Source organism: Polistes dominula, unplaced genomic scaffold, assembly GCF_049000335.1.
Source record: "Polistes dominula isolate Pdom_NZ unplaced genomic scaffold, Pdom_raw_medaka contig_24, whole genome shotgun sequence".
Lineage (NCBI taxonomy): Eukaryota > Metazoa > Arthropoda > Insecta > Hymenoptera > Vespidae > Polistes > Polistes dominula.
In genome coordinates, this window is record NW_028301150.1 from 1,099,170 (window position 1) to 1,112,059 (window position 12,890).

The following is a 12,890-nucleotide window of genomic DNA, read 5'->3' on the forward strand; positions in this document are numbered from 1 at the left end:
TCCTTGATTAACATCGATACTTTTAACACATACATTATTAGATAAAAATTGTTTCGATTAAAATGATTAATCGGAATATTCATTGAACCGTATTTAATTTTTTTCGTATTCAAATTATTCCTTATATTTAATTATAATTTTAAATTGTACAATTTAATAATTAACAATCGATTAAACAACGAATCGTAATCGCAATTTATTGTTCAGCGAGATATAAATAATACAATTTAAAAGTAAAGTACTTACAAAGCTCAATCGATAATAATAATAATAATAATAACAATAAAAACATGTGTGCAGATCACACGTGTTAAAAGTGAAATCTTCAAAAAACTAAGTTTCGAGAGAATGAGACGAATACAAAAAATATCTGGTGTAAGATAATTGTATTCTCCTCTTATTCAGCATCGCAGTCGTTTCATCGCCTCCCACCGCTCCGTTACATAGCCACCTACCGCTCCGTTACATCGCCGCCTACCGACTCGTTACATTTTTTCAAATCACACCCATTCTAAAGAAGTTTTCACTTCAATAAAAATAATTCTCTTGCAGATAATCATTCTTCTTCTTTTTTTCTTTTTGTTCTTTTACCATTCGTGTAATTATTATTCGAACGAAACGAAAATCGAATTGATTTCAAATCTAATTGAACACACGCGTAAAAATTATGCCTTTAATTATCTTACCTTTCTGACTTAACTAAGGAAAAAAAATACCAATAGTATTTTATTATTCTAATTTGTATATTAAAATAATCAAATTGTAATCTTGAATTTTTCATGAAACTTTTTCCTTATCCACTTTCGGAGCTATTTTTAGGTGGCAAGTGTTGATGAAACAACTTGTTTAATATATATTTTTGAAAGTAACCATAAGTCCGTGATTTTAATGGTAAAATGCAACACAGCCATACTTTTAATTTTTCTTCTTCTTTTTCTTCTTCTTCTTCATCTTCTTCCCTTTCAGTCTGTATCTAATGCGCGAACCAATTGCGCAATGAAAGCTGGAGTCGCGTGGTTGAGAGTTTGTAGAGTTAGTCGCCGTTACGGCAACACGTATCGCGAGTCGTTCCTGATATTTCGTTTTATATCATATACATACAATATATATATATATATATATATATATATATATATATATATATATATACAAACATAAATACACACAGGTGTCTACATTAACGTTATATATTACCGATATCCCCCCTCCAACCCGTTAACTCTCAACCCCTTTTATTCCCCTATGTGAATTATTGTGAATTACGTGATTTAAAGCAAAATAAAACGAAAACAATAAAAATAACGAATCAAATTACTGGGGGAAGAAAAAAACAAAAATATGGTAGACATAAAAGAGTGAGAGACAGTAAATGAAAGAAACAACAGAGGATTTTTCTGAAACCGGAAATGTTTTGTAAGCAAACCGTGCGCCATATCCGGTTGCTTTGAAAGAGGACACCTTTCTATTCGATCGTCGCGCCTCCTTCATCTCTTCTTCTTCTTCTTTTTCTTCTTTTTCTTCTATTGTTGGATCTTTCATCTTTTAATCTACAAAAGTCTGTCTCGTCAATCTTCTTTCGTTTGGGTAAGTTGCGTGTACAATTATTTTACGATAGAATATACTAAGAATATGAAATAGTATGACTAAAGGTAGATACACTAAGAAAGAGTATAGATATGTCTGTGTGTGTGTATGTTTTTGTAATTTGTGTGTAAGAGAGACAAGTTTTTTCATGTCGTACGTGGTAGTAGGATCAAAGGTATAAAATATAAGAGACAAGAAAAGCTTTCTCTCTTTCTCTCTCTCTTACAATAGTAGTAGTTGTACCTGGGCACGAGGAAATCCAATTTATGGTACAAAAGAATCGACTAACGAGGCAGCCGAAATGGAATTAAATTGAAACGCAATCCCGACTCGACGTTGAAGTGAAAAAAAAAAAAAAGAAAAAGAATTTCCTTCTGTTTCCTGTTTCTTTCTCTTACTGTGAAAGTAACTCTCACACTCTTTCTATTTCTCGTTCTACTATTCTTTAGTATCTTCTATATCTTCTCTCTCATCTACTTATTTTTCATCTTTCTATCTTCATTTCACAGTACCGGGCGTTGTTACGTTGTATTTCCAAGTTTCAGAAAGGATGAAGAGAAAGAGAAAGAGAGAGAGAGAGAGAGAGAGAGAGAGAGGAATTGTAACTTTTGTCTCGAGAGTTTGGTACAATTTAACTCGGAGACATGAAATTCTAGTAGTATGCACATTGCTAGCGTAGCCTTCAAACGTTGAAAGTGGCTAGATTCTACTGGAATGTTAAGATAGAGACAGAAACAGATAGAAAGAGACAGAGAGAGAAGGACGAAGGGTTGGAAGGAAGAAGGAGAGAGAGAGAGAGAGAGAGATAAATACGAAGGTAATGGGCTTTCGAAATCCGGCCACTTCGAAAAGCAACGTTCCGGTTGGTATGCCTTTGACACGAACCTTTAGCGTGTTTCATGTAACTCTAACACTGTTCATCGACTTGTGTTAACTTTTCGAATAGAAGAAAAGGAAAAGAGATAGAAAGACAGAAATTAGAAAAGGTTGTCTTAAGTCAACATTCACACTCCTTTCATTAAAATATCAAAATTTGATACAACACTTCCAAAAGATATTGTCATAATTCTTGTAAACTGCATTAACCTACTTTCTTTGATTATTCTATTCTTTTTTATTATTTATTATTTTTGTCGATCAATAAATTACTCAGTTCACGGTTGAAAATCAGGATATACAGGACAATCATCCTACCGGTAGTACTTTATGGTAGCGAAACGTGGTCACTTACGTTACGGGACGAAAAGAAATTGAAGGTTTTCGAAAGTAAAGTTGTTCGTAAAATGTTTGGTGCAAAATGCGATGAGGAAACGAGTGAATGGAGAAACCCCATAACGTAGAAGTACACCGACTGTATAACAAAACCGGACATCATTAACGTCGTAAAATCACGCCGATTAAGATAGGCAGGTGTCACGTGGCGCGCATGGGGAAGGGATCGAACGGTGCATAAAATACTGGTCGGTATACCGAACGGGAAAAGACCACTGGGTAGACCGATACGTAGATGGGAGGACAATATTTTTTCGGGATCGTAAAGAAATTGGCTACAAAGACCGTGAATGAAAGGGTTGCGTTCAGGGATGAGAACACTGGCGAGATTTTGTATTTGTGGCAATGAACTTTCGATTTTCTAATGCCAATTAATAATACTAATAATAATCATCATTAATTGTTAGTTAATTGTCGTAGTTAACGATTAAAGATCAAAATGAAGAAAAGATTGAATCAATAGGACAAAAGTTGAATGTTTGAAATTAGAGGATGTGTTGAATAATGAATTGTAACCATCGTATTCATTACCATCTATCATGGAACCGTACCAGGTACGAATCATTTTCTTTACTTCTCTCTCTCTCTCTCTCTCTCTCTCTCTCTCTCTTGTTCAATCTCATATAATCTTTCTCTGTCCCATTTCCCATCTCATAGTCGAATTGATTCCTAGCTTCAAATATAATGGGATCCCTGAGCTTTCAGAATCGACGAAAATCGATTTTCTTATTTAAAGACCGCGAAGGATAAAATATTAACTTTGAGTATTTTCCGTTTGTTTGAGGAGCAAAATTGCAAGGCTCTTCAAGGGTAGGTTCCATGGACTTCGGGCAAAACCAATAAGAGAAAGCTGACGAGTTAAGTCGTTGTCACTTCCGTACTAAATCGTTTTACTTTTCATTCTTTTATCTGTTAATAGTGCGATTGATTTTTCATCTCAAACGAGATGATAAATATACAAAATAGATGAAAAAATAAATAAAAAATAAAAAGAAAAATGGAAAGAACATTTTCAACATCAAACGAGATTCATATCAAATGCATATTTAACGTTTAGAATGTTAGAATAGCAATGCTTTACGTTCTCTCACTTGACTGTTTTTTTTTTGTTCTTTTTCTTTTTCTTTTTATTCCACTCATTCCCATAGCAATTTGATCAAGAATACTTAATCTCTATTAGCCTACATTTTCATTGGTTTCCTTAGTCGTAGTTACTCGAGTCCCTTAAATCGACGCGAGAATAATCACGAATCTCATTAGACTTCTTTGCGAACGAAAACACGCTGCATTTTTTTTTCTTTTTTTTCTTTTTTTTTTCTTTTTTTTACAACGTGCACTTTGAATTAAATATATCTTTAAGAAGAGAAAGAAACTGTTATTACTGTTATCGATGAAAACAATTTTTACTGCATTGATTGTAGATAAAAAAAAAAAAAGAAATAAAAATACACGCTATAATTATAAATGAAAATAATTGTGATTAGAAATACTGTTATTATTTTTTAAAATGATCTTAAGTGTGAGTTCTTACATTTTAATGGGTTCATATTATTGGTGCAAATCAATCAATTATTCGGAAATAAAAAGAAATAATTATATCATATATTAAACCCTTAAGAGCAGCACTCACGAGTTAACTCGAGCGCCATAAAACGACCGATTTCTGCACGCTCGAGTTAACTCGAACGGCGTATTATTTTATATTTCTATGATTTTTTACACTCAAATATAATAAAAAATTGAAAATAAGAATGTGAAAGCAAAAAAAATAACAAGTTATAACAATTATTTATTTATTAAATAAATATAACCTTTTTTACATGAAACAAAAAAATTCTAAATTAATATAAGAATATTCATTATTTCTGTATTTTTTAAAATTTCTTTTTTTGTCGAAACAATGTTCTAAACTATGCTTTTATGAAAAAGAAAAAAAAATGATTTTTTCCGCTGCTTTTTTTTCAAAATGCTTGCTGCTAAAGGGGTTAAAGATTATACATCTATTAAATAATACCAACAATTAATTATCTTTTATGAACGATTTGCATCTATAACTAAACATATGTACATTTAATATATATATATAGTAACTGATACGGGACTCCTTATCGACTCGGTTAGGTTAATCGATCGCGTCAAAACATATTTCAATATTCTCGTGGACATTTCCGTCTCGTTAAGTGTCATCGGTGTTAATAATTGTCGGTCAACGGGTGACAGTAACAGCAGTAACAGCACCAACACCAGTACCAGCACCAGTACCACCAGCAGCAGTAGCAGCCAGCAGCAGCAACAGCAACCACCCAACTACTACCATCACCGTACAAAGCTCTCATCCACGTGTGCGCAAAATCACTCGGCGGGCGATATTTCCAGGCACAATTTCTAAACGAACCCGATGGACGGGTAACACGACTCGTTGCGCATTCTCGGATAAATGGAAGCGTCGAAATATATGTGTATCGAACTAATGAGGGAGAAGAGAAGAGAAGAGAAGAAGAGGATGAGAGAGGTAGTGGGGAGGAATAGTGGTTCTCGATGAGGATGAGGATGAGGGTGCTATACACCCCCCCCCCTAAACCCATTCAACCCCCTACCTACCTATCCTCCGTTATATCGTGTACCTACACACACCGTATATTTATTGAATTCGGCGATGAAAGCGTAGGCAGGAAGTTGCACTGGTCGTTCGTTCTGCTGTCGTATAATCTCGTAACGAACGTTATCTCTCTCTGTCTCTCTCTCTCTCTCTTTCTCTCCTACTCTTTTCGTACTGTTCTCATTCCAGCGTTAACAGCGTTGCCGCCAAAATTCTGCATCTGGCAGGGAGCATAAATAATACACAGTAAAAAATCGTTGATGGTAGACGCTTTCGAAACGAAATTATCCGTACGCATGTATTATCTCTCATTCACTCTATCTTTCTCTCTTTCTCTCTTTATACCCCCTCCACAGCTCTTCACCTCTCTTTTAACTCCTTCTCTTTCTCTCTGGTTTCTACCTAGTTGGCAATTACGTTAAATGGAACTGTTGAGATATGCAACCGCGAGGATATAAATTTGTATAATTTCTCAAACGTACGTTACTCATGTATATGTTATATATGTATATATATATATATATATATATATATATATATAACTACGAGTAATAATACACCTATATTCTCGTATACTATATTTCTCTGTATAAATGCATAGGGATGGTGCGACATTGTAATATTAAATGGAAATGTTACGACACGCAAATGCGACCAGTATAAAGCCCGATGGATAATTTAGGTAGATGAATGTGAAAAAAAGAAGAAGAAGAAGAAAAAAAAATTGCAAGTATCTCGTAAAGTGGCACGACAGGTAGAAAGGGAACAACATTCAGTAGAGTATTTATGTATATTCCTAATAAAAAGTAAACGAAAAATAGGAAAAGAATAATTCTCTTTTTTTTTTTTCTCTCTTTAGTTGATTCGTGACACAACTCTACTTTTCTATTAACTTTTAGGACATTTTTGGGCCATCTCTCGTGAGAATTTTGCGTTGAAATTGAGAAGAAGTGCCAACTATTCGAATTACATTCTTTTAAACGACATTCAAAACAAATTCTCTTTCTGTATGGTTTATTTAAAACGAAACATTCGTTTGATAAATGTTTCTTATTTTATTTTAATTTGATTATTATTTTCCCCATTTTTAATTACGTTTTCCTTTATCGTTGGATTATAAAAATAATTCGAAACACACACGCGTGTTTTATCGTAGAATTAATTTATTCATTAGGATTATTAGTTCGAGTAAAAGGGTTTGGACACACCACATTCCTAATCCCAGAGGAAATAGGTGTCTCTACATCAGAGGTGCCAACCTTTTGCTTCACGTTAACGCCTTGATTCTATTCTCTCTCCAAAAATTGAGAGAATTCATGTCGTAACCTGCAATCCAAGCCCACAAACCACTGCATACCTCTTACAACCACTTCCTGACTAATTTACCAACATGTCTGTTAAGTGTCGAGTTACAAACCGAAAACCAACCCCCCCCCCACCACCACTCCCCTTCCTTCAATGGAAATTCCTATTTTAATAGAAAAGTTATAGAACATTGCCAGAAGGTTTATTTATAATAATAACAATGATTATGATGATTATGATGATTATGAAGATGATGATGATGATGATAACAGTGTTTTATATTTTGTTTCGTTTGAAATCTTTGCAACACGTTTAATAAATTAGTGTTAGTTGTTTAAAATGTCATTGTTAATTTACCACGAAATTCTTTTCTATTTTTGACATTTTATTTTGTTGTTATTGTTGTTGTTGTCTTTCTCAGAATTCCATAAAAGATAAACGAAGAAAGATAGAAAGTTGTAAAGTATACTTTTGAAGTTGTCAACTCTTCTATGACATGATTCAACTGAGAAAATCGTTTTTCATCGTAAACTCGATCAAATTACTCGATTCTCGATACACACTCACTCGTACAAGAAGATTGAAGGGAGAATGAAGGGAATCAATTTTCCCAATATAAAAATAAAAAAAAAATACTTCGATTTTACGGTGAAAGGGGAAAAACTGTTGCTACGTTTCGTCGTGTCTGACGATTTCATTTTTGTTAAAGATTATTATTTGATTGAAAAACAAAAAACAAAGATTAAAAACAAGATTAACGTTGATATAATAAATGTTATTAAATTTTTATATGCGTGCGTGCGATTCCACTAAAATGTTTACTTTGATCTTTTCAATTGAATATACCTACCCATGGTGTTTTGCATAACAGGTATAAACCCGCAGATTTTTTAAGCCACTTTTAGAGAAGCGTGGTAAAAAAAAAAAAAAAAAAAAAAGAAAAAACAGAAACACTTTCCATTAGAAGCAATAACTGACTCAATCGTTTACAAATTACTCGAATAAATTTCATTAAAGTATTATTATTTTATTCGATTAAAAAGAAAAAAGAAAAAAAAAAAAAGAAAACATAAAAATATCCGCGTTATTTTACGTTTCATTAAAGTGACACCCATTTATTTACAAATTTTTAATGCTTAATAAAGATTCGTATGAACGCGTCATATAATAATCTGTAAAAATTCATTATCGTTGAATAAATTTGTTTGAATAATTTCAACAAAATTATTAAACAAACGTACTTACACATATCTCATATATTATTGAATTTATCATCTCGGTATTATTTATACAAAAAAATCTCAATTTGTGTCGATTGAAAATAATATTATCATTGGAATTATTGAAAGATATTCTGACAAAATAAATATTTCAAAATGAATACCAGCAATCAGATATTTTTTAATAATAGAAAAACTTTAATAATACATCGTTCGATTATATACACACGCGTTACTGTGACTCACAATCAGTCCGATACAACACACGTTTTTAAGTCAACGAATTACCTTATACCGCCATCGAAACAAATAATTGACAATAAAATAATATTGCGAATTATAAATAGCAATATAAACTATTTCATCTTTCAAGTTGGATGAAATTGCACATAGTGGGCAAAATTTTATTAAAATCGGTTTAGTAGTTTAGAAATCCATTGCGGACAAACAACGTAACACGTAATTTATATATATATTAAGATATTATTATTATTATTATTAAATGGACTTAGGAACTCCTAAATTCATTGTCGCATATATATATATTAGTTATATGTATTTTTTAAAATTAAAATTAAAATTAACATTTTAAATTAAAATTACAAAATTAAAAATTAAATTTTTTATTTATATTTTAATTTAATTATGTTTAATTATTTATATATATAACTAATTAAATATATACTCCTGGTCCGGGAGTGCTGGTAATAGACGCAATGAAAAATCGCCATAAAGAGAAAATAGGGACACTCCGAAAGGGAAATAGAATAAAGAGAGAGAGAGAGAGAGAGAGAGAGAGATTATATATATATATATATGGTTAGGTAGGTTGAAATTTTGTTCAGGTTTCTGTGTTAGCTAGTCACGGTCACTACGTAAACGAAGTAGGATGTTTCAGGAGTGAAGTTTGTGGAAGACTTTTGCATAATTATGTTCTGCAAGCCAAGCGTGGGGAGAATTAAGACGCCAACTCGCCTTTCTTACGAAGTCTGAAAATGTTCTTAGAGAAGGTAGTGTTAGGTAGGGTACCCCTTTTCTTTATACCGGATGAATGAAAAATATCGTTGGTAGAAAAGAACGAAAAAGAAAATGGGAGAAAAAGAAAAGGTTCGTGAATTGAAGGATTGGGGGTTTGGGTATGCTTTAGGGGTCAATCAATCTTAACTGGTAAAATAAAGTTTGAAAGGGTTAAACAAATCTTTCTTTTTTTTTTTTAATTTTTTTTTTCTTTCTTTCAAATTTTTCCTGTTCATAATAAATAATTTATTAAAATGATTATATTATTAACATCATTTTAAATATTTCTTTTTTTTTAAAGTTCAATGTTTCGAATACTTTAATGAAATAATTATATTATAGGAATGATATTTATTAATATTTTAAATAAACAATATAATAACAAATATATTATTAATAAAATAATAATTTATTATTCTTTCGTTGCACTTATGGGAAACTTTAAAGTTTTATGGGATTGAGAAACAAGTACAAAAAGTTCGAGAGTCGATTTCTTTGTAAACGAGACTTGCAAGAAGAACCTCAATTAGGATAAAAATAGAATGTAATAGTAAAGAAAGTTATTAGAAAATAGATGGTAATAGTGAGACATAGAAAAAGATTGCATACTCAATCCTAGAAAAGAAAAAACGTAAGCAGAACCAATACAGAAAGAAAAATAAAGTAAACGAATCAGGACGATACAATAACGGATTCGCAAAAGAATTGCACGGCGGTCGGATTTCCGGTGTAGGACCCCCCAGAATGTAATGGGGGCTGGGTTGAGATGTTGGGGAGTTGGGAGAGGGAGGGATTGGGTGGTTGCACGGAAATGGGAAAACTTTTAAGGCAGCTCTCAACGCAAAGTGCTCTCTCCACAGGTAGTATACCTGTAGTAACACCCTTCGGATCTTTCCAGGTAACCTTCCTCCAGCTGCTGTTACACCTTTCCAACGGGATCGGTGTGTTGCGTTGAGGAAACTCCTCTAATGGAATATCGAGCCGGATCGGTAGCGAATTAGAAAGCTGCTACAGTTTTCCTAGCTTCGTCCACATACAAGTCCCCCCTTCCTTCCCCCGATAACCTTGGAAAACTATATTCTTGTTATTTTCGACTTGTAAAGTAGTTTCCACTAGCAATTTTAAGTTTTATAATTATTTTCTTTAAAATATATTATATATTTTCTATGTATAGAAACAAGTCATATTTAAAAAAGTATTCTCACTCGTGTTATTTCAAAATTGAATAATTTTTATAAAGAAAAAAATATATCCAATGCAATATAGAAAGGAATTGTGTTTAAGTTTATTTTAAAAAATTAAATTTTACTAATAATTGATTCGTAATTATATACCATAAAATTGTTGTACCATTTTAAAGGTATTTTTCTTTTTTTTTCTAAATATCGAATTATATATAATATTTTTAAAAGAATAAATATATATTATTATTATTATAAAATAAATATTAATATTATAATAATATAACAAATATTATTATATAATAAATATTATTATTATTATTATATTTATTATGAGTGCAAGGAATGACATAGAAAATAAATGATTTTATATGTCGTTGCAATAATATTCCATAAACAATAATTATAAAATAAAAATAATTATTTTTAATACATCAAACCTTTTTTTAATTCTTTTTTTTATCGTCTCGACCTGTTAACTTACTTCTCGTCTAAGCAACAAATTTTCTTTTCAATTTTCTCTCTCTCTCTTTCTCTCTCTTTCATTTACTCTCACTCTTAATCTCTCTTTCTACTCGAAATGTAGGAATCAGGCGTTGAGAAGGGGTGGAAAAAAAAAATTGCTATGCGTTCCGGGTTGTTGCGGCCTTAATATCGGAAAGAGGGAAAGGTATAGAAAAAAAATTAAAAAAAAAAAATAAACAAAAAAAAGAAAAGCTCACTCGGACTGACGGCCGGCGGCAAAGTTTTTCGAGAGCGAGAGTTGTAATAGTAGTAGTAGTAATAGTACTTGTAATAGTAGTAGTAGTAGTAGTAGTAGTAGTCCATGGCTGCTTCATTACATTTTAGGATGCTCGAATCGCGATGCAGTTGCTTCTTCTTCTTCTTCTTCTATTTTCTTTTTTTTTTTTTTTTTTTTTTTTCTTTAACCAACGTTTCGTTTTTTGCGTGCATGCTGCGTATTCGTATATGTGTGTGTGTACTTGAAAAAGAGGAGAAGAGAACATGTGAATATGTGAATGTGTATTAGAAAGAGAAAGAGAACATGTGAGTGCTTGAGAAAGAGAAAGAGAACATCATGAGTGTGTGTGAGAAAGAGAGTTGCATTCTACGTTTCGAGTTGCAGGATTTTAATGAAAGACCCTCGCGGCCATGACCACTGCTTGGGTACCCTTTCATACCAACCATTATCCACGATTCGTAAACATCATGATCGCGGCCACACACTACTGTATGTATGAGATTGAAAGAAACAGAAAAATAAAAAAATTGAATTGCATGTATGTATAATATGTATAAATATATGTGTGCCACACTGTATATGTGTGTACGTATATTACAGAAATCACAAAATCACCTATGAAAAGATTTGTTTCGAAGAAAGATAAATTTTTATTTCTAAATATCTTGTTTTCTTCTTTTTCTGTTTTTTTATTTTTTTTATTTTTTTATTTTTTTATTTTTATTTTATTGACTTTCTTCTTTAATGTGTAAAATATTTCTTCTCTTTTTTTTGTTTTTTTATGTGTAAATTTATTTCAAACCTACTTGCACATATTTTGTTGTTAACATCCATTTGAAAAGCTTTACGAGATTTTTAATTCTTTTTTTTTTTTTATTGGTTTATATAATATGTAAATAAAAAAGTAAAAAAAAAAAAAAAACAACCTAGCTGTTAATATACAAAGTAATTATTTTAAGAAAAAAAAATAGAAGAGGAGATAAATTGTATATCATTTTTTGAAAGTTATTTTAATTTACCTATTTCAGTACATTCTTTTTCTTTTTCATTTATTTTTTTGGGGGGTGGGGGGGGATCAATTTTAATTATTTCACGTCACCTGGTTGAATTTCTCGCTTATTTTTTTTTTTTTTTTTATTAAAATATCAAAAAGTTTTTCAGAGTTAAAGTTGAAGAATCATACTTTATGCTGAACGCGTTTCAACAAAGTAGAAGAAGAAGAAAAAAACCTGCAAAGTATTAATACATCCTAGTATTGTCTCATATATTAAATTTCTCTCTCTCTATTTCTATCTCATTTTGTTAAAAAAGAAAAAATAGAATAAAAAAAAACAATATTAAATGGTATAGTAATAGTAGTAGCCATAGAGAAATTACAGATAGAGAAAACAAACCATAGACGGACGGTTGTGTAAGTGGAAATGTCTCTGCATGAATATAGCAGCAAAAAACGAAAGGTTGATGTTGTCTCTCTCTAACTCATGCGGTACACACATATATACAAGAAAGAACAAAAGACTCGCAAGTTAGAGAGAGACAACATCAACCTCCTGTACATTTCTATCTCTTTTTATTTCGCCGACAGGTGTTTTATGTTGGCTTGTTTGCTCTATGTGTAGTATCTCTGTGGTAGTAGCATGATTGTTTGTTGGTAGAAAAGTAACGAAAATTTCTTCTTTTTCTTTTTTTCTATTTTGTCAAATCGATGTTTCGTAAAACTAATCGTTCGAAAATCGATTATTTTAATCGAACGAACAAACGAATGAACGAACGATCGTGGTTCGTTCAAGTCACTGTTAACAACGAACGTGATGCGAGCTGTTAAACTCATATACTATATATATATATATATATATATATATATATCGAGTTAAATTAAATGAAACCAATCGCCATTTTATCACAGCATAGCTGGTCTCGTTTTCTTTTTTTTTTTTTTTTTTTACTACCTGTCTTACAGTACCTGTTTT

General features: G+C 31.4%; 1 protein-coding gene across 1 annotated transcript in view; it reads left to right on the forward strand.

Annotated features, from left to right (window-relative positions):
* Positions 1 to 1,128: 1,128 nt before the first annotated feature.
* Positions 1,129 to 12,890, forward strand: part of LOC107064800 (uncharacterized) — a 158,136-nt gene continuing 146,374 nt past the window's right edge. Inside the window, exon 1 of the mRNA XM_015317849.2 lies at positions 1,129 to 1,584. The gene's annotated coding sequence lies outside the window, so the exon portion shown is untranslated. The remainder of the gene's footprint in view (positions 1,585 to 12,890) is intronic.